This window comes from Rhagoletis pomonella, unplaced genomic scaffold (genome assembly GCF_013731165.1).
Source record: "Rhagoletis pomonella isolate Grant_MI unplaced genomic scaffold, Rhpom_1.0 Rhpom_scaffold_00008, whole genome shotgun sequence".
Taxonomy (NCBI): Eukaryota; Metazoa; Arthropoda; class Insecta; order Diptera; family Tephritidae; genus Rhagoletis; species Rhagoletis pomonella.
Window position 1 is genome coordinate 16,352,824 of NW_023458562.1, and position 22,308 is coordinate 16,375,131.

Genomic DNA, 22,308 nt, shown 5'->3' on the forward strand with positions numbered 1-22,308 from the left:
ATGTAACGTAGAATGGTTAATAAGCGCATACATACGCACATACATTAATACTAAGGCAACTTTGAGTATTCAAGCTCATTCATATCACTTTTTCACACTTGCTTGTCTATTTTTGTGCCCAATTCTTCATTCGCAGATATAATAAATATCTTTTAGACACTTTCACCCCAAAAATATGTGCATTGTGAATATGTAAAAATATTTGTATGTATATAGCCACACATGCGCATGTATTTTACGTGCATATGTAATCGGAAAAACTTTACTTCACATCCACTTTTGCGTCGGTTGCCATTGACTCACTGCGTAGTAATTGAATTGCAAAGTTACCAAAAGTTTAACAGGTTTTTGAATAGGCTTTAAATGGATTTGAATGTCATGGTGAAACTTTTTTTTTTTTTGCCATTGAGCAGCCAACAGCGTTGCGCTCGAAAAGTTTCCCCGCCCGAACAGAGGAAGTCATGACATGTAGTTTCCATGTGTCTCGCTTTTAAGTCAAACACTAAAGCAATATTTTATCGTATTTTATTGCGTACTTTCGGGATGGGAAAGGAATTTAATGTGCTAGAATTGAAAATGAAAAATTGTGCTACCCTCACAGCTAGTGGTGGTCTGGTATGTTCGTCTGACAGCCATAGAGGTGATATGATGAAATTGTGATTTTCAGCTACTCAACTTTTAGATAAGAGTAAGTAAGTTTAAAGTTCTTAAATTCGGGGAGTACCAAGCCGTAAATAAGCCTGCGATTTCACAAATGAAACCCATGGAGCTCCCGTATCTTCGATCTAAAAAAACATAAGAAAAATGCTTGAATTGACGCCACAACAACGTATTTTCCATGGATATAACGTAGTTCAAGGGCCCGCTCTGTCAAAGAGGAAATCTATCTGTAGTCAAAGGTATGCCTTCACACTGCCATATGTGCACTTAGAATGGTCAGATCATCTCTGACTCTGATTGTTTAGCAAATATCTAATTTGTTGGCCTTTTGCTGAGACGAGACCTTTGATTAGCCAGTTATAAGCAAAATAGGAAATGAAACAGTGCACTGGAAACCATTCGGAAGAAAAGTACTTAAGTCTCTGGTGCAGTATGAAGAAAGAATAATTCGATGTCCTTCAGTTACAGATCCGCATATAAAATAAGCGTGTTTTTCTATGGCGAAAAACAAAGACGAAATTAGAGAACAAAACGAATGTCCTTCTTTAACGTAATATTTTCTTTGATTCAAACTTTAACGCATTTTATTAGTCAAATTAGTAGTCATTGCCATGGAAGAGTGCAATTTGTATTCATCTACCTTTTTACATCAAAAAAATAAATCAAAGCACACCAAACAAAAAAATGGCTCCGTAAAATCATATACGGGCAGGAAAAGGTCAACATTTTTATTTGCTGATAAGGAAGCGTAAAGGCGAAGCACAACAGAGGCGCTGAAAATGCCAACCCACTAGGCCTTGCTGCCCATTTCATTACTACTTAGTTGGGCCCATGGCAACATGCAAGAGGCATACAAATGAAAAAAAAAAATATAAAAAATGTGTTTTAGAATATTTGCTTAGGTGCCAAACATTTCACTTGACCAAGACGACCTGAGCAGCATTTTTTTTATTTTTATTTTTATTTGATTTTATTTTGCCAGCTGGCACATGGCTTAATGTGTTACAGAGGCAAATTAAGGAAAATTAAATGAAAAAATGATGAACATGAAGAACAAGATGAAAAACGAGAGAAACTAAAGAGCAAAAAAAAAACAAGAGATGTATGTATGTATGTCATTCAAAAAAACTACGAAAAAAGTTGGATAGACCCTACGAGCCTTGCAAATAAAATCAAATTAAAGTCAAATTAAAAGTGAGCCAGGCGTTTGCTGTGAAGCCGAACTAATCACATTAAGTGCCTGAAGTGTAGGTTAGTCAGGGGAGAAAGAAATGTGTGTGAAGTTTGTAGGAGGAAGGTACATATATATAAGTATGCATGTATGTAGTTCACAGTGGTACAGCAGCCTGGTAGCTAGGCAGCTAAGAATATCTAAACGGTCGAACAGAAGGTGTTTGTACTTAGGCTTCAAATTCAACACCTGTAGTGGTTAGAAAAGTCTACAATGTGCGTACACGTGTAGAAAAAGTACACAAGCACAAACACGCGCACACACACTCAGATGGTTTTTTTTTTTTTTTGACAGAAATAAAGATTGCTCAAGAGCAGCCAGTAACTAACAAAATAACTAACAGTGAAAAGAGACCAAATTAAAGTGAATGAAGTGACTGAGGCTACACAATTGACAACAGTTATGTATTTGAATAAAATAGGCAGCGAAAAAGCGAGCAAAGCAAGCAGAGATGACAGAGAAGATAAGAATAAATTAAATATTAAAATGCTGAAAGCTGGCCAGATGCGTCTGCCAAAGGCCGAAAACATTTGCATACGAATATCTTTGATGTCACGGAAATATAGGCAGGGATGTGTTTAATATAAGTTTTTACGTAAGCATGTGTATGTACTTCCACTTATATGTATACATGTACATATGTATGTATATGTATGCCTCCGATTTTCATGAAATTCGGTACACTGAGAGAAAAATGAACCAAATATTGGTTAATATTACCAAATTCAAACTTGAAATGGAATCAACGTGACTTTTGGTTATTATTAACAATGCCTTGGTTGATATTTTCAACAATGATTTGGTAATATTAACCACAATTTTGTTTACATTAACCAAACTTTTGGTTGTCGATTTTTTCGTTTGAATAAGTTCATGTTCTGCACTTCACAGATGCTTTTTCATAATTCGGAGATACAAAATAAAAATTTGTATAATCATTTTAACATGTTGCCTCTGGCGGGATTTGCTGCTGCAAGCATCTCCACACACTCAGCCACAGCCGCTTTATAAATGTGTCTGCAAATGTTAAACTTGAATAAATTTTCTTCGTCGTTTGATTTGGTTCTGTGGTTCTGCACTTCACAGAGGCTTTTTCATAATTAAAAAAAATTAAGGACAGAAAAAAATAAAAATTATGTATCGCGCTTACAGTATTCGTACTGCTGGAATCCAACAAATACCAGCAAGCACCTCTGGTCGTTCAGCCACTGCCATACATACGAATTTGTTCTCAAATGTTCAACTTGAATCACATTTCTTACAATCGACTTATTGACCACGAAAAAATCAAACCATAACTTGGTTGAAAAAACCATTGTGCTTTTGGCTCAGTGTAGAGTCCTAAATTTTTATAATGGCTGTTTTCTACCTAATATGTGTATGTACATTAGGGTGCGTCAAAAAAGTTGCGTTTTTTCACTTCAGCCAGAATATTTCGGGAAAATATTAAGATGCACGTGAGCTAGACCGATTTGAAAAGACCACCAAAAAATATATATATTTTATTTTGTAAATAAAATTTGTTTAGAAAATTTTTTTTCCAAAAATTCACCTCAGGTGATAGAAGACTTTAAGCTTAAAAGGTCTGCACAAAACTGATTGAATATTTGATCAACGGTATCAAAATAATGAGATTTTTAGAAGTATGTTCAAATCGGTGCAGCTTACGTAAATCTCAATATTTTTCCGAAATATCTTAGCTGAAGTCTTTAAATATAATAAGTTTTGTAATTCCGATAGAATTGTTTATATAGAGTGTGATGCACCTTAATGTACGCACATATAAACGTATGTATGTGTATGCAAATTTTGTATATAAAACCGTATTCACAGTTAGAGCAAATGATCACTGCTTAGCTTTAGGATGTTAAAAAGGACAAAGGAGAAAATACTAAATAGAAAACGAACTACCCACACGCACAACATTAAAAAGGACCAACAGGCGACTATATTATAAAAAAAAAAAACACCAACAACTCGCATTGCGTATCACAGCTCCCTTACTAGTCACGAACTGAGAGATAAGGAAAAATCTATGCTGTTGGCAGCCAAACACAGGTGGTCGGCAACAATCACATTTGTTGTTATCAAGCGTAGCATACATTTAGGCTATTTAGCAATTTTTCCTGATGCTTTACTACAGCTACCATCCACCATCCACGTTCTCCTCGCATACCTATTTGTAATAATAATTGACAATGACAAGAGGAAAAGCATGCAAAGATACGTACAAATAAATTAGAGCAAGGAATAGAAGGCATTCAGGCAGCCAGGTAGGTAGAGCGGCGAGCACAAAGGCAGCAGAAAATCACTCATGCAGAAAATGCGAGTAAAACGCAAAACGGAATACGGAATATGTAAATCGATTTTGTAGCGCTATTAAGCATTCATGGCAAGCGTACTCGCAACCAGCAAACTAACACAAAAATCGCCTTTTGGTAGAAAAATTAAATGCGAGAAAAATTCAAATGAAATGCAGCTAACGAGAAAATATTGGTACAAGATATATACATACGTACATATGTAAGTATTTAGTAGTTAGTAACTGGGAGCAAATATGCAGTTGAGTCTATACGGGTACCACATACATATAAGCAGGGAACGGATTTTTAGGACCTAAACACCTATAAAAAAGGCAGAATAAAGTAACGAAATAGGCTGGAAAAGGCAAAATAAAATAGCGAAAAAGGCAGGAAAAGGCACTAGGTACTGTAAAAAGGCAAAAAAAAGCAAAATACAAGTAATTTTTAGCAAAAAAAAAACCGACTTCAACTCCTATATAAAAAAAAAATATATATATATATATCTCATGATCCACTGATCGGATCTCAGCCAGATTAGTATGGGACCACCTCTGAGACACTACCTTTCCGATGCAAAAAGAATTATCGAAATCGGTTGACGTGGTCCAAAGTTATGCGGTAACATACATAAAAAAAAAAAAAAAAATATTCCGACGAACTGATAACCTCCTCCTTTTTTGGAAGTCGGTTAAAAATAGCGAAAAAGGCAGGAAAAGGCAAAAAAAAGGTATTGCAAAAAAAGCAAAATAAGGCACTAAAAAAAGACAGAAAATACGAAGAACAATCAAAAAATATATATTTTTTTAGAAATGTTTATATTACAAGTAAAAAGAGAAAAACTTTGAACTAGTTTCATTATATGAAAAATTTGTACTTTGAATCTTTGAATCGAGTTTCTAACTATAAAACTTTAATCTGTATAGTTGTAGTAACATTGAACCACAAGATGCATTTTGAAGTTTTCTGGCATGCTGCCAGATCGATTTTCGCGAAGAAAAGTCATGAATGTACTAAATGTGCGCTCGACGTAAGTTGATACAAGTGGAGCCCAATTTAAATATGGAACGTTTGAAACGTTCATATTATCAGGAATAAGGGCGTTTTCCTCGCCCTTTACACTTTTATCCACACCCCTTATTGTCTTCAAGCCTACGTTAGCTGAGAAAACGGCTTTGAATTTTTTCAACACCAATTTGGCAAGAGGTCCCTGCGCTTCTATAAGCCGCATGGGCAGGTGTATATTTTTTAATCTTAAAAAAAAATAATTGTAAATGCTATAATCACTTTTTTAAAGGTAGAAAAGGCAAAAAAAAGGCAAATATCTTAAAATAGGCAAAAAAAAGGCAAATATCTTAAAAATGGCAAAAAAAGGCAACATCAAATATGTATATATGGAATCAGGGAAAGCTAAATCGTGGACATTCTTAATCGAATATACTCTATCTCTTTAGCAGAAAAAAAGGCAATTTCCATAAAATCCGTTCCCTGCATATAAGTATATGTATGTTAGGGTGGTCCTCAAAAATCAACATTCCATGATGACGTGAAAAATAAACACATGCACGGAGATTTCAAAACTAACACAAACATTTTAGAGAGTTTGAAAAAATATTTGTTATCACAAAAGTTCGACATATTTTTTTACTCTGACCAGCTATAACTCAGCGAGTTTATGAATTTATATGAATTAATTTCGATAATATTAAAAATTTAACAGGTTTCAAGTCAAACATTTTTAGAATTGTCGCAGTTAAAAAAAATTATAATTTTTTCAAACTCTGGCAGCAACCCCTTTGAATTTATTGTGGATGTCTATATTTTTTACGAAGAACAAAACAAAGGGGTGTCCAATACAAAATTTACATAAATAAATTTAGGTTGACTGTGGTCATTAAATATTCCCGGCTAATCAAAGGAAGCCTAAAGTTTCAGTTTTAAAGACTTTTCGGACTGTTATGGAATTTTTCGAGATTTTTCAAGAATTTTTTTTTTCGTTATTTTTCAAGAGCTTTAAGGATTTCTTCGTAACTTTACTCGGTCTTTTCGGGGCTTTTAGAAAAATTTCATGTTTTTCTGAATCATTTGGAACTTTTTGGGGCTTTTTCGAGTTCTTTTGGACATTTTTTTTTACGCTAAACAAACCTCTTTGAGGCTTATGCGGGGTTTTTGGTTACGAGTCATGATTTTTGGAGAACCTACAGGTACAAGGTATGCAAAAAAATCTAATATTTTAGAAGTTTTTGGAATTCTTTTCTTTCGAGGCCTTGCAGAACTTTTGAAGAATTTTTTTTTGAAACTAAACGGGACTTTTTGAGACTTTTCGGGATTTTTTTTGTTACCTGCCAAGATTTTTGGAGAAGTTTCAATTGAAGAAATACACTGAAATCATATTTTTCCCCTCTACGATTGCTTAACAATAACTAATAGATTCCCTTAAACGCGAAAAGTGGAAAACTCGAAAACCACGAAAGTTTTCGATGCTGTTTTTGGTAAGCACAATCTTGGAGCCTCCTAAACAATTGCGAAATTCAGAACTTTGACAATTCAGTCAGTTCGCTTATACATCGTATCAGGTAAAGTACATTTAAGAAAAAAACATTCAAAATGCCATGAAAAAACGAAAAATGTCCTTTGTACCAATTCATTAACCAAAACCCAACACTGTGACCTACGAACAACTTTCCGAGCTTGTTTTCGCGAAAAAATTTTTCTGGAAAAGTTTTTGAAGCACATGAAAAGTTCCTTTCATGCAATTTTTGACAGTTATTTTTTGAGACTGGAAAATATTCGAAGTTTCAAGGCTTTCGAGACATTTTCGCGTTTAAGGGAATCCCCTAATTATAAGTCAAAAATTTATAAATAAAAAAAAAATGTTTCCTTGAATACTAGACGACTTATTCAAAACTTTCCCCAACTTTCTTTGCCGAATGGTGCTTAAAAGTATGCAACATCAGTTCTTCAAGCTAATTCTCGCTTCTCTCGTTACTTCCCATACATATTTTGCAGACATCCATATGTAGACACTTTTGTACTTCTCAAGTGACGTATAAAATAGGTTTTTTATGCGATCAATGCAACATCTTCACACTTTTACAGAAAGACTTTTTCCATTGAGACGTGAAAAAAGAGAGGCTAACTTAAAAAAAGAAAGGAGTCAGGTTATCCCTGAACTTCCACGCGGAATCGCTACTGGAAATATTGATGGAGAATTTCGGTGCCTCTCCTTTCAGCTGATAGCCATGAGAGATCAAATATCCACTGCTTAATCTAATTTCAGGGATCTTAGACTCACATTAAGCGAAAGGATTAAATACGCATTTTAGAGTCAGTTGAATACTTCATTAAGTCATCTGTATAAGCCTTCACTTCTTTTTACTACAATTTATACAATTTAAGTATGTAATTTTAAACCTACTTAAAACTCAAATTTCGCTAACGATATCTGTGCAAAAACAAGCACCCACCAGTTAAGCGACTTTCAAACTAGTTTCAACTATTTCAAAGAAAAAATTTTCAGCACTACAACCAACTAGTGACTTACATAACGAGCACTCCAAAATTGGACTTACGAGTACTTATTTTTTATTTAGACATAAGAACTGCAAGCAGACTACGCTGAGCCGTAAACGCTTTAAGCGTTGCCAAAACTAGCAGAATGTGCTGCAACAAATACAAGTATGTGTACCAAGTAGTTAGGAAAGAACCCGAAGCATCCAACAACTACTAGCAAAAAATAAAAAATGCACCAGAAAAAGTGGAATGCGACATAACCCAATGCAACTGTAGTAACAGCAACCGAAGATAAAATTTACGCAACGAGCGAGTAAGCGAGGAAAAAGTGGAGGTTATTGTGTTACACGTAGGGCAAGCAAGTGATGATGCTTTTAGGGGTATCACCAGTGCGAAGGTATGAATTGGTAGGGCACTTGAAGTGGTAACGAAAACTGACAGCAGACACGAAGGAGAAGAAAAAGCAGCAGAAACGACTAAAAAAAACACAGCATTGCATACTTTTGAGAGCAAAGCGCGCCCTTGAGCACGAACCGGCGGCTGCAGCAGCAGCCAACCGAAGAAGCGGTTTACTAATGGAAGCAAGTGGTGTTATATGTGCTTGAAAAGTGTGTATGCGAGAAGGATGGGTGTGAACGGCTGACTGCAGGACTCATAATGGAACGAAGCGAGTGAGTTCATGGGAAAATAAGTACGCATGGGATGCAGTGAGAATATACGCATACATATAGGTATAGGTAAAAATATGCGAAAGCAAGTCCGTTTACTGACCTGTACCTAAACTCACTAGCTCCGAACTAGCATACTAACAATTGTCTCAGAACTGAGAAGGACTTCTTTTTCCTATGTAATTGAAGTAGTATTTTTAATGCCAGGCAATAGACAAGACAATCGCAATATGCTTTTATGCATAAATCAGCCTTTGTTTCAGCATTGGTTTGAAGACAGTTCCGTAACTAGTAAGCCGTTTCATCAGCATTATGCGACCTCCTAGGCTCCGCGGAACCAACATTACTTATTTTCGGGATATAGAAGAAAATACCTACAAGTGTTCGGCGAACTACTGCAGAACGGCTTGAGTATCGTGGTGACCTGGTCAAAAGAATGCCGACAAATCGAATTTCATTAGAATCGTATGACATTTACTATTTCTGCTCCCTAGTGTAGTTGGCGTGGAAGTTTTAGAATCTATGAATTTTTTCAGATTTCTTCATTCCTTAGCAAAAAATACCACAGGTAACAAATTACAGTAAAATCGCAGTACAATTGGTACTTTTTGGTTTATTTTGGTTTATTTTATATTGGACTCTTCCAACGGACAGCGCTACACTTTCGCTCTCACATGAACATTTGGTGAAATTTTTTTGCAAGAAAGTAACGTGGCAAGGCAACGTAGAGGAACGGGCCAACAAGCCCATTACCGCCTTCTACGCCTACAAAACATCTATAGAGAAAAGATAGGGCCTTAATCCTCACATTGTGCATTTAATCTATCCAACAGTCGTACGTTCTATTTTATTCTACGTCGTCACAGTTGTGTGGGCATCACTGTATAAGGCGCTCACTAGTGCTGTCATCCACGCCCTCCAAAGCCCGGGAAATAGTCCTAAACCTTCATCCCGTGGACCTTTTCAGAAAACTTCAGGAAAACTGCAATGTTATACCAACATTCTAGCAAACTACACCGATACTTTTAGGTCTCCTAACTACTCAACTCCGCCCCTCGAGCTCGAGAACAAGGTCTCCACTGGTATATTTTTGAGAAACAACTTTGGGAAAACTTTTCGGTCTGAGACCTCCAAAATAACGCTAAACTTTATCTAAGAGTAGGGAGTAGGATAAACTCAAATGATTTCTTATTAGATCTCTTCGTCTACCTTTAGTAACCATATTCTCCGATGGCCCAGCAGCTATTAAGCTGGATTGCTGTGAAACCTCATCAAAAACTGCGCTATAATGTAGAAAAGTCCTCAGCGAGCTAGCTTCACATTGTATGGGTACTTGGTTCCAGAGATATTGAAGGTAAATATGCCGCAGACGAGCTCCCGAGGAAAGGAACCAACCTGTCTGACGTCGACTCTTCTATTTACCTAACCAACTGGTTCTACTTCCAGGTGAACGAACGATAGGGGATCTTTAACCTAACCTGCTAATCAGCCTTTGCATCAACTTCAACTAGACCAACAAAGTAAATAGTCAGCCTACGACGATCGGAGTTCTAGGCACAGAGAGTTGTTCAGAAGGTTTTCAAAGAATTGCCCGTTGTCTATGGCTCCTTATGATAAACTGATACCTGGAGTGAAATAATGGAGAAATCCAGACACTGTCTTCGGAAGCTCGGTGAAAACTTTCTATGCCGACGGCTCAAAAACTGAAAACGGTACTAGATCTAGATGGCATCTGGACGTTAACTTCAGATATTTTACCGCTTTGGGTGCAATGGCAAGTCTTTACAATACTGAAAGTTTTAGACTGGATAGTTGGCGAAAGATGGTGCGGACATATAATCAGAATCTACTATTCTATTCAAGCTGCTCTAAAGGCCTTGGGAACCATTGGCACCTCTTCAAAGATAGTCCAGGAATGTAAGTTGGGGCTGAACTCCGTTACCAGGTGGAATGAGCTTGAAGTTGTGTGGGTGCCAGGACATTACGGTGTTCATTATAACGAACTGGCTGATGAATTGGTGAACTGCAGTTTTTTGGAGTGGGAAATTGTACCAGAGCCAATTTTAGGGCCCAGCATAGCGGGAACGATCGTGTGCATCAAAGATCTCATTAATTTCGTTATGGTGCCCTATTGACACCTGCAAAGTAACCAAGTGTTTCCTGAAAAGACCTGACAAGGTGGTACCAAAGTTCCTCAGATAAAGCAGGAGTGATCTACGTGCCCTGACAGGACTGATTACGGAGCACAATCCGTGGGGACGGCATATGATCAGCATAGACATCATCGACGATCCACTATGCACGTCGTACTTGGAGGTTGCCAGACTTAGTCGGTACATTTTTGGGTCAGACGTACTGATAATGAACGAGGTACATCCTCTTTCCCTCAAAAAACTGCTAAAATTCATAAAGGAGTCTGGTAATTTTGCAGAGGAGCAATTAACTCCCACCCAGATATCCTTTTCTAGTTTATAGCAGAATAATAGAATATCAATTCTCTTGAAAAAATTCCGGGCAATTTCTTTTGATATACGATTTTCTTTCGATTAGTAACTTTCTAGTTATTAATTAACTGGTTTGAAATCCATAATTGAATACCAGTTCTTCGTATTGCAGAGATAGATACCTTACCAGATTATGTGTGTGCCACTTTACGATGTCTATGTATAACGGAAGTAGGTGAGCGCTGCGGCAGAGAACTTAACCGTATCAGTTCGGGTTCGAGCGTAGTTTGTCATATTTGAAAGTGACATGAAGTGATGTGTGTATGCAGTACTAAAGTTAAGTGGTGTGCAGCATAGCCTTAATCGCTTAAAGTATTTAAATTTTAAATTGAATAAGGCAAGGGCAAAGAAAACCGAAAAAGTTCGACACAAAATCATAAGAAATAGCGAGGCAAGGGATATAAAGCTAGGTTATGGCAAGTCAGCTAAGTGCCTAGCTGGCAAACAAACTCAGAAGTTGGATAAAAATTGCTAATGTATGCGTGTGTGCACACATGATTTTTAGCTAGCGTATCAGCCAGTGACTGAACGCAATGGCAGCAAATCAAACGCGAAGCACTCGAGTGTAACAAAAAATAAAAAATAAAATAGACCACCAACTGCCGCTTTCGTCGCCGACTAATGTTATTCACAGCGAAGAAGAAGAGGCGCTGTGATTGAATGAAAATTGAGAATGCCCAAAAAAAAGAAAAGCAAGAAGATGGCAAGGCAAGGAAAAAAATGCAGGGCAAGTAACTGTTGGTGGGAAATTGAAGCCGTCAAAATGGAATTGTAGCTCAAGTTGTCAAGTGTGCGCGTACAAGGTTAAAAGCAATCTGTGTCGAACAGGGCGCCCCTGCATGTCATAGCCTGAATGGATGGATGGCAATGAATTTTCGCATTTTTTCCCCTCTTTTGTTTCTTTTGTTGCCGATAGAAAAACAAATCGCCCACCAGCGTCTAACGCTTGCCTTTCATGCTGTGTCAACTGCGTATGTCGAAGTCGAAGAGCTGTGTGCGACATAAGGCATGCCGAGAAAATGGCAAACTTCACTCACACTCCACCGCAAGTTTACGCTTGGATTGGTTGCAAAACTCAAATAAGTGTAAAGCGATAGAAAAAAAGTACCTACGTAGTATAAGCAGCCGTCAAACACTCATTTGAGGCAGAGTTACATAAGTGGCACTTGCGCCTAAATGTAAACCAAGTTGTATGCACGCATAGATATGTGCCGGGTATCTATGTATGTATGAATAAGCGCCTCTTTAGGCTTATTATGGCATTCGTTTCACACATACATACATATATACACACTCTAACCCTAACAAAAACGTACGAAAGTGAGCGATGCTTTTCGAGATTAATTCATGTTTGTGTGCACAGCAACAGCCACAGCAACAGCAGCACACAGCGCATTAAAGTTCATGTTCAACAAGCTTGTCAACAACAAGGCGTAACAACTGCAACAACAACAACAACAACAACAACAACAACAACAGCAACAACTACATAGTACTACTTTTGCTACTACATCAAAAGCAATAGCAACAAAATTATTTCAGTTTGACACTGAACCAGCGCTTTTTATAGAAATTACATACATTTACACGCTTGCAATGTTTGTTCACTTGCTTTCACTATTTCACTCGCTTGGGTAATGAAAATGCATTCAGCTTTTCTAGTCTGTGTGTTGGGTGTGTTGGCGAGTTGGTTGCTCATACGCCACGCTGACATTGACAGACATACACACCAACAACTAACAACTAACAACTTATTGACTATCACTCAACGGTGAAGGGCACTCGGTTTAGGTGAATGTCAGTTACAACAGTTTTAAAGAGTGACATTACATACTGGTCCAACGTTAAGAGCATAAAATGTATGTTAAATGAGTTTTGAGTTAAGAAGAGTTGGAATTAAAGAGCATAAGTTGCTTTATTGAAATGCAAATGTGTGGAGTTGAAGTAAGTAATTTATGTATGCAAATTTCCTTTTTACATACATATGTATGTACATTAGAGTGGTCTTTTGTATGGGGGAAGAAAATTGCATCCTAGAAAACGGAGCACCCCTCAGTTTTTCGCCTTTTGATATTTGTAATATCAATACGAACTTTTTATGTTACAGAGTGCTCAATGACCTTGAAATGCGCTACTAGAACGCTGTGAAACTGGCAAAAATATTGGCGATTTTTATAAAATGCTACTGTTGCCATGACGACTGAAGCTTGTGATTTTTTTTTTAGATAATTTAAATTTGAAATGTTCTTAGGTTGCTTAACCAATTGTTTGATTAATATATGTACACAATACTTCTAGAGTAAAATATGAGCATCCTCTAAATTTATACTTATAAACGTAAAGTTTGGTACCAGCAGCTTTTTCGGCAAGAAGAAAAATTTTGGAAGGTGCCCCAAGCCCTATCTCGTAAAATTTGTTTTTGGACCACTCTAATGTACATACATATATGTATATTTATATAAATAATTAATCAATCACAGTGCAAAAATCTGCTGCTCCGGGCTCAGGTAGCGTTAGCTCAAATTTCGGAGAGCTTAATTGCTGAGAATCCTTTAACCCTTTCGGGACGTATCACGTATTATAGTATAGTAATTTTTAGAAAATTGGCAACCCCACAAAAAAAATGAAAGCCTATTGCACATTCACAGACCAGAACTTATACCTTCGCATACTAAGATTAATTCATTTTGAAATCTAACGAACGGCGAAAATCTTTTAACTTTTTAGTAGGTGGCAACCCTACTCAGAAAAATAACGCACATCTAGCGGCTAAGTCTTTTCGCTTGACAGTGACGGTGTAGAACTAATGCCTACGCTTATTATGATTAAATAAAGTAATTCTATTAACAGGCGGCAACCCTATTCAAAAAAATAAAACATTAGTACTTTTCTGAAGACCAACCCCTTTTATTTGACACCCCATTTTTTGTAATCCTATGAACAAAGCGGATATTATAGTTCTTAGACAGGTGGCAACCCTATTAATATTATAAATAAATAAAAAAGATCACTCTCCTATCGATACAGAATATATTAGAGAAGGTCTCGTCCAAATCCGTTCAGTAGTTTTCGAGATTACCGCGTACAAAGAATCTCGACTTTCCATTATATTATGTATAGATAGATGACTAGGAAAAAATATTACTCATACGCCATGTATGAACTATGTTTTAATAAAACCATAAAAAAATAAATTATTTCGAATTATTTTCCAACGTGAAACTAAAACAGTTTATCCCGTTGGTATTTTCTTCCAACGAAACGAGAATTTTTGGCACAAAACCATCGAATCCTTGGTACTCCCATATAAATAAATCGGTAAAAGTTCAGAAAATTCGGTATTTACCACAGGGAGAGATTACGTTGACAGCTTATTTTAAACTTTTTGTTGAGGCTATCTTCAATATAAATATTGTAGGAGTCAGACTTTTCATACTTCCAAGTATTAACTAAATGGCATTAATGGCAAAGCAAATATGAAAGATTTTCAGACATTTGGTTAACAACTAGAAGGGTAAAATTCTTATAGAATTTAATTCAAAGTTCCATCAATCCTCAAACGCTCTATCCATAATATTTATAAACAATATTTAATTTTAAAAGTATCAAAAAATCTACCATTTCTGCACATCACTTCTTTATCATTGCCATTTTCAATCGAACTCTAATTGAATTTCGTTTTGATTTTTCATTTTACACGAAATCAACATTTCACAGCTGTGACCCTGAAATTTAAGGTTCAAATAAGTATTAAAAAAACCCAGAAAGAATACTTCAACATTCATGTCATGTGAACGCTGTGAACGCACACTGAACAGCTTCGAAGGAGAAAGTATCCATACACACTTCAAAGTATGCAAAATTCCACACTCACACAAGCACGCAGGATCACATGCATATACAAAAAGTGTTTGTAGCACACATACATACATAAATGTTACATTATTCAAAATTGACTCACACCGTAACGATGTCAGAAAAGCAAAACCGCCATACTCGTATCTTCGACTGCAGCAGCCACTTTCGCTCAAATAGGTTTTTCAGCTTTTGCTATTTTGTGGTAAAATAGAATTTGCGCGCGCTGTCAGCTCGTATTTGCTTGTGCAAATGTAATGGAAATTATCAACCTTCAGCTGTGAATATCGTATGTATGTCAGGGATATAGTTAAGGAGAACTAGTTATAGGTGGATATTAGCAGCAGAAAAAGCCTGATATATCTATAGATGCATGCATATAGAAGCAATGGAGCAGCAGCATCAGCAGAAAGTGGCAGCTTTGACATGTGACTCCCCAAAGAAATCAAGCAATAATGTAATAATAAATAAGATAAGAGAAGGCAAAAGTGCATAGACAGACAGGCAAAAGAAATTGAGGGCGAGTAAAGCAAATAAAGTGCGTGGAAATAGGATATGGCTGATGGGCGGTGGGCGGTGGGAAGCAGATATAAGCCTGCAAAGCTGCAGCTAAAGAATGATGGAAAGAAGTGCGATTTAGAGTGAAATATGAGTTTAGTGGAAGAATGAGATAAGTTGCTGGCAATTTGGGAGGGTGAGACAAAAAGTAAATGACAGAAATAGAAAACTAGTATTCAATCAGTTGACGGCAGAATTTGCACACCAACACTATTGCAAGGGCAAAAACCAGCTAGCAGTGTCTCAATAAAAGTTGACAAAATTATTTATGGCAGCTGAGGACCACCTCTATGAAGGGGTATAAAAAATATGTCATACGCATTTGAAAATGATGAAGTTTAGTTCGAGATACTTTAAAGGTACGTGTGTGCAATGTCAAAAAAACCTTTGGGCTCTAAACCAAAACTTAAAACGCCCTTTGCTGATTTTCAGGAAAGACTCAGCTCTTGTCCACCACAGACTGCTGAATCTGTAAGTAGTGCACCTAGAAGTATGCAACATTGGATGCTAAATCTATTTCATTCGGCTCTCCGGTATATCTGCAATTCTTAACCGACGCATAGTGTGGAAAAGGAACTTTTTTCGGGATAAAATTTAATATCTCAAAGCGAGAACAGCTAGCGGAATAAATTTTACAGTTCTAGAGATGTAGAATTCAGAAAAAATAGTTTCGTTTGATAAAAAATTAACTGTAGCTTTGCAATGCCCTTTAAATTTAGAGAGCTTTGAATTTTTGCTTCCTTTTTTGATCAGAAGACAGTATCTAATGAACCGTTTTAAAAAGTATTAAACATATATTTTTGATTTTTTTTTTTTTTTTTTTTTTTTGGTAACAAGGTCTGATTGAATAAAAAGCTCGTTGACCATAAAACCGACCACAAAACGTAAATTTGGCATTTTTTCTTTCTTTTGACCTGAAAACGGCTTTAGCGAACTTTAAAAAAAATTTAAATGTGTTCTCGCGACCATAGATATTTCCCTTGACACAAACATAGAAAACTGACAAAAATTACTCAGTAATTAGATGCTATTTAGGTGCTATTCAGGAGCACAAAAACTAAATTAGGTGCTCACTTGGTTTCCGAGAAAAACGCAAATGTGTTTTGGGTCAGCTTGCGTGTTGTCGTGCTTTTAGAATTTTAGTCGAACACTGATAAATATTATTTGTGGAATTATGTTTATATTTATTCAGTCAATGTTAATATTCAGATGTTTTTGAGAGCAACCAAAATTAATTTCGGTGCACACGCGGTTTCCGAAAAATTCGAATGCAATAGCCTCCGTCTACTACCTGCTCATTCCATCTCAGCTACACCAGACATCCTCAGTCAACGTTTTTCCTTTCTCAGTCTGGTAACCTAATAATTTATGCATTCCTCTTGTCAATTTTCATTTATTTATTCGCTAATTTTAAAAAGCCAAAAAGTTAATAACAAACTTGCGCATACAGCTGGCGGGTGGGGAAATTGATTCGCGGCCAACACAAGTAAGCGAATTCATAGAAAATTAGCGCCAATGTGGCCAAATGAATAATTTATAAGGCAAGGCAGGCGAGAAGATGGCGAAAGCCAAAGATGACGATGAAAGCTCGTTAAGACCAGCTGCATGGTAGGTGGCGCTCACCGCATGAGCATGTGTTTGTGGTTGATTAAAAGTGTAAAATTAGCTGTTGGTAAATGAATGAGTTGAATTTGAAAGTGCGCGCTGAAAGCTTGCATAACTGGACTGTGTTGCTGGCGAAGTAATGCTGTGTGTTGGTAAATAATTCAATTGCCCGCCTGCTGATTTGAAGGCAACGTGTTTAGCCGAAAGGCTTTTTGCTTATTTTGGTAAATAGTTTAGTTAATATTAAACATTGGAATTTCAAATGAAATAGCTATAAATTGAGCAACTCAGCTTGCCAAAGGCTGGTAAGTAATGGCTTATGGAAAATTAATTTTAATCTGCTATTAAGTATTAAAGACAACGAACAAAAAACCACGCGCCATGCTGTAATTGCAATTCAGTTGATCAAATCCTTTCATATAACCGCGTGTATGAAGATAAAGTGATTGAAGACCCAGGTACCTTTTGACCTACGCTGAGTGAAGAATCAAATGTAAAGTTACCTTTTTGTGGCCAAACTGTGGTTAAGTATGCAATTTTTAAATTCAAAGCTCCGTTATGCCTCTCTATTGAAGCTACTGAAGAGTTCCAATAAAAGCAAAAACCAAGATTCATCAGCCAAATACTGAATGCAATGAAAACGAAAAAAACTTGATCAGTTTATACGCCAGCAGAGAACTGCATATGGTGGTAAATAGTGGAAAGAAGCAAGATGTTATTTACCACTTAATGCTGCATACTTTTAGGCGAAACAATTACTTTACCCTTTAATTTTTCAAAGCCACAAAACTCAGCGCATCACTATTGTGATTTTTACCGCGCCTGAAAATATGCCACAAAAATTAGACATTAAATTGTAAGGAAATGCACTAAAATTTATTTTTTTTTTGTAGCGGCATACTCTCAGGCGCGAAAATCACAATAGTGATGCGCTGAGTTTTGTGAGTTTGTTAGAATCAGGCGAGATAGTCTTATGAAACCAGACAGATCCAAGAAGGATGCTGACGCAAAGATTTTTACAATACCCTGTAAAGACTCGGCTTCCAGAGAGAGAGTTGGGTTGAGTTTAGCCAAATAAATCTGCTTAATCGTCTCCAATCCAACCCTGTTTGGAAAGAACTTATAAAGTCTTATGTTCTGGAACATGGTCAGGTCAGATCACAGCAAAATATTTCTAGCCGCCAAAGTCTCTCTCTAGTGTCGCGAATAACATTGTAAAAGCTTTTGTAGAATTCGCTCTTCTAATTTTTTTACTCTTAAACCTTCAAGCTGCATATTATAAGGCACGTATTTTATACTTTAAAAACAAATTTGATGAACACTTAGATCCCCCGGCAGTGGGTTTCGCTAAATCGGTACGCTGGGTTTTGGACCCTAAACGAACAACGGTTGTGCCAAAAATAATGCTACATGAAAATCTGAGGGGTTCAATATGAGATCGGATTTATGAGCGCCAGGTAATATTTCATTGCATATTTTAAAGCAGCGTATATGTACGGTGGTGGACAAACAATGAGGGATGCGCCATTTCAAAAAGTTTTGGGTACTTTTCTTTTGTTTATTTAATGTACAATTTTTTTTTTTATAAAAGTACAACGTACTATCTAAAAACTACGCAAATCAAAATTTCCAACTTCCTACAAGTTTTATAAAAATTTTACGAATTAAAAAAAAATGGTATGCCGTTTTACAGCCCATTATTTTTGAAGTGGAAATTTTTGCTTTGATAACATTTTCTCGCATTTTTTTCTCTACCAAGTATGTTCAAAAATTTTTTTATATGCCGGAAAATACCAAAATTTTTTTAAATTTCATACTAAAAAGTTTGAAATTTTGCGGAAACTGTCGAATTTTCATAATTTGTGTACAAAGTTGAAAATCTGGAATTGCATGGTTTTTGTTAGAAAGTAAAACAAGTAAGAAAATCTAAGTTCGGGCGGAGCCGAAGCAAGTATTAAATATATATTTTTTCACCTTTCCGCAACCTTCCGCTAGATGGTAAGCCGGGGTGTATCAATTTTGAGTAAATTAGCGTCCTTAAATTTCGAAATATTGCATTTCTGAAATTTACCGTTATATGAAAAGCGGCCGTAATTTTAGTCCGATTTCAATAATTTTCAACGTTTTTCTTTTATGTGGCAAGCACAATAACCATACCGAGTTTGGTACAAATTGGTAGAACAGTTACCGATATACATATATGTGATCATAAGTGGGCGGTGCCACGCTCATTTTCCAAAATTTTACCATAAAGAATTGTTGCAAGCATCAATTTCGAATAAATTAGCTTTAATATTAACTGATTTATCGAAGATTTTGTATTTCTCTAAATTACCGTTATATGGGATGTAGGCGTGTTTATTGTCCGATTTTTTAAATTTTCGGCCATTTAGTATGCTGTACCAAGGCCAACAACTGTGCCAAGTGTGGAATAAATTGGTGCAGCGGTTACAAAGATATACACATGTAACCATAAGTAGGCGTGGCTACGCCCATTTTCCAAAAATTTATAATATTCTTATTTTTGATCTAAAAATTTTTGTAAATATCAATTTTGAGTGAATAATCTTCAGTAGTTACTAAAATATCGCAGTTTTCGTATTTCCGCAAATTACCGTTATATGGGATGTGGGCTTGGTTATTGTCCGATATTGTCCGATAAAATTTTCAGTCATTTAATATGCTGTATCAACGCCAACAACTGTGCCAAGTTTGGAAGAAATTGGAGCAGCGGTTACCAAGATATAAACATGTAACCATAAGTGGGCGTGGCTACGCCCATTTTCCAAAAATTTATAATCTTATTTTTCGTCTGAAAATTATTGTAAATATCAATTTTGAGTGAATTATCTTCAGTAGTTCCTAAAATATCGCAGTTTTCGTATTTCTGGAAATTACCGTTATATGGGAAGTGGGCGTAGTTACAGTCCGATTTCGCCCATTTTCAATACTAACCTACCTTGGATTAACGAAAACCTACATACCAAATTTCGTTGAGATATCTCAATTTTTGCTCGAGTTATCGTGTACACGGACGGACGGACAGACGGACAGACGGACAGACGGACGGACAGACAGACATGGCTTAATCGATTTCTCTATTCATTCTGAGCATTTATGTATACATTTGTCTATATCTATCTCGATTCGTTTTGTCTGTTACAAACCACCGTTATGTGAACAAAATTAATATACCCTTGTGCACAAGTGCGCTCGGGTATAAAAATAATAAACATTAAAGAATAATAGATTGGCGATTACAGAATATGTTAGTGTTTGGCCGAGCTTCTCCTCCGATTTGTGGCGGCGCCTTGATGTTGTCACAAAAGGGGGAGGGACCTACAGTTTTACGCCGACTCCGAACGGCGATTGTATTTTGATGAGAAGCGGTTTTTCATGGCAGAAATACACTCGGAGTTTTGCCATTGCCTGCCGAGTATGTAATTAGAAGTTGCAAGTACTTCGTTGAGTGAACTGGTAGACTTTGAATAAGAATAAACGACCGGCGATGAGAATTGATTGATTACATCCTCTTTCGCCGTCAAAACAATGGTGAGCCTTAATATTTTGGCGTCCATCGCCACTCCCATTGCTTGTAGGCGCCAGTGCTTTTTGGTTAATATTTTGGAGAAGGAATATAATAATTAAGGAAGACAAAAATATGCAAATGCATATTATGACACAAAGTATATATTTTGGCGAAAAAGAATAAAAATGCATAAAAATTATTATTTGGTCTGCAGCTCTGCCATATAAATGCGCGTAGTTTTAATTTACCGAAGCTTGATTATATGAATCATATTTTGAAAAATACTAATATTGATATATTTTGTGTGACTGAGACTTGGTTTAGAAATGATGTTGAGGATGAATTTTATAAATTACATGGTTACACATTGATACGTAATGATAGGAAGACTGGAGCGAGAGGTGGAGGTGTTGCCATTTATTGTAAAAAAATCTTGAGGCATAATATTATTTTCAAATCTAGCGAAAATGATTCTGTTGAGTATTTAATTATAGAAGTTAGCGATGGATTCACGAAATGCCTCGTTGTATGTGTTTACAACCCTAACAAAATGTATGAGCTGGACAATTTGTTCCTGAAACTGTCGGAGCTAATATGCAAATATGAACATATCTTGGTTTGCGGTGATTTTAACATAGATCTATTGAGCAACGATTTGAGATCAATTACATTGATTGATAATTTGTATTCCGCTGGCTTAGAAGTCGTAAATAAGTTTCCTACACGGTTTTCACCTAACTGCAAACCTAGCATGCTAGATCTGATGTGCATCTCAGACCATTCCAGTGTACTTCATTATGATCAGTTTTCTCTTGCTGGAATATCTGATCATGATATTTTGTTTATATCATATAATATTAATTTTAATTGTAATACCGAAACTCAGTTTTATTACAGGGATTTTAGGTCAGTAAATTTCTCTGAACTAACATACGAGGCTAATTTGCTATATTGGAACCGCGTTTGGATGTTTCCGGATATTAACCAAAAACTCTTATATCTAACGTCTCTTATAGATTATCTATATAATAAATACATACCTGTAAAAGCGGTCAAAATTAAATCTAATAAACAGGCATGGTTCACAAAAGAAGTCTTGCTTACTATTAAAACACGTAGTAGGTTGTATAAAATTTGGAAGCAACATCCCACAAATGAAAACTGGAATTTGTATCGTTTAGCCAGAAATCATGCCACGCTGACAATTAGAAATTCCAAAAGAATGTTTTTTCAATCAAAGCTTGACACTAATTTACCTACCAAAAACTTATGGAAAAACCTTAATTCAGTGGGTGTAGGAAGTAAAATCGAGTCGAAATGTGATTTAGACCCTGACACCATGAACGACTTCTTTCTGCAGTCGAGTAATTTTAGAAGTAATGGTAATTTTCAAGTAAATAGAGATATTTTGTATACTTCATTAAACATGTTTAACTTTATCGCAGTAACAGAGGACGATGTTATAAGAACTTTGCATTCCATAAAGTCCAATGCCGTTGGCGAGGATGGCATAAATCTTAGGTTTCTGAAACTCATTGCACCTCACTTTGCTCCTACGTTGACACATGTAATTAATTTTTCAATAACGGCCTCAGTTTTTCCCGATGCTTGGAAAATAGCAAAAGTTATTCCTATTGCTAAAAAGCCATCGGCTGCTTCACCAATGGATTTTCGGCCCATAAGTATACTTTCTGCTCTTTCTAAAATCTGGGAAAAGTTAGTTGTGGTTCAGATCACTGAACACCTTAACAAAAACAACCTTCTAACGGAATGCCAGTCGGGCTATAAGGCCAGCCATAGTTGTGCAACAGCATTACTCAAGGTAATTGAAGATATTCGCCCTGCTTATGACAGAGGTGATCTGACTGTGCTGACACTTTTAGAT

The 22,308-nt window shown here is 36.3% G+C and overlaps 1 protein-coding gene across 1 annotated transcript in view; it reads right to left on the minus strand.

The window, feature by feature from the left end:
- LOC118745093 (cell wall protein DAN4) overlaps nucleotides 1–22,308 on the minus strand; it is a 260,172-nt gene that overhangs the window by 174,923 nt on the left and 62,941 nt on the right. The window lies entirely within an intron of this gene.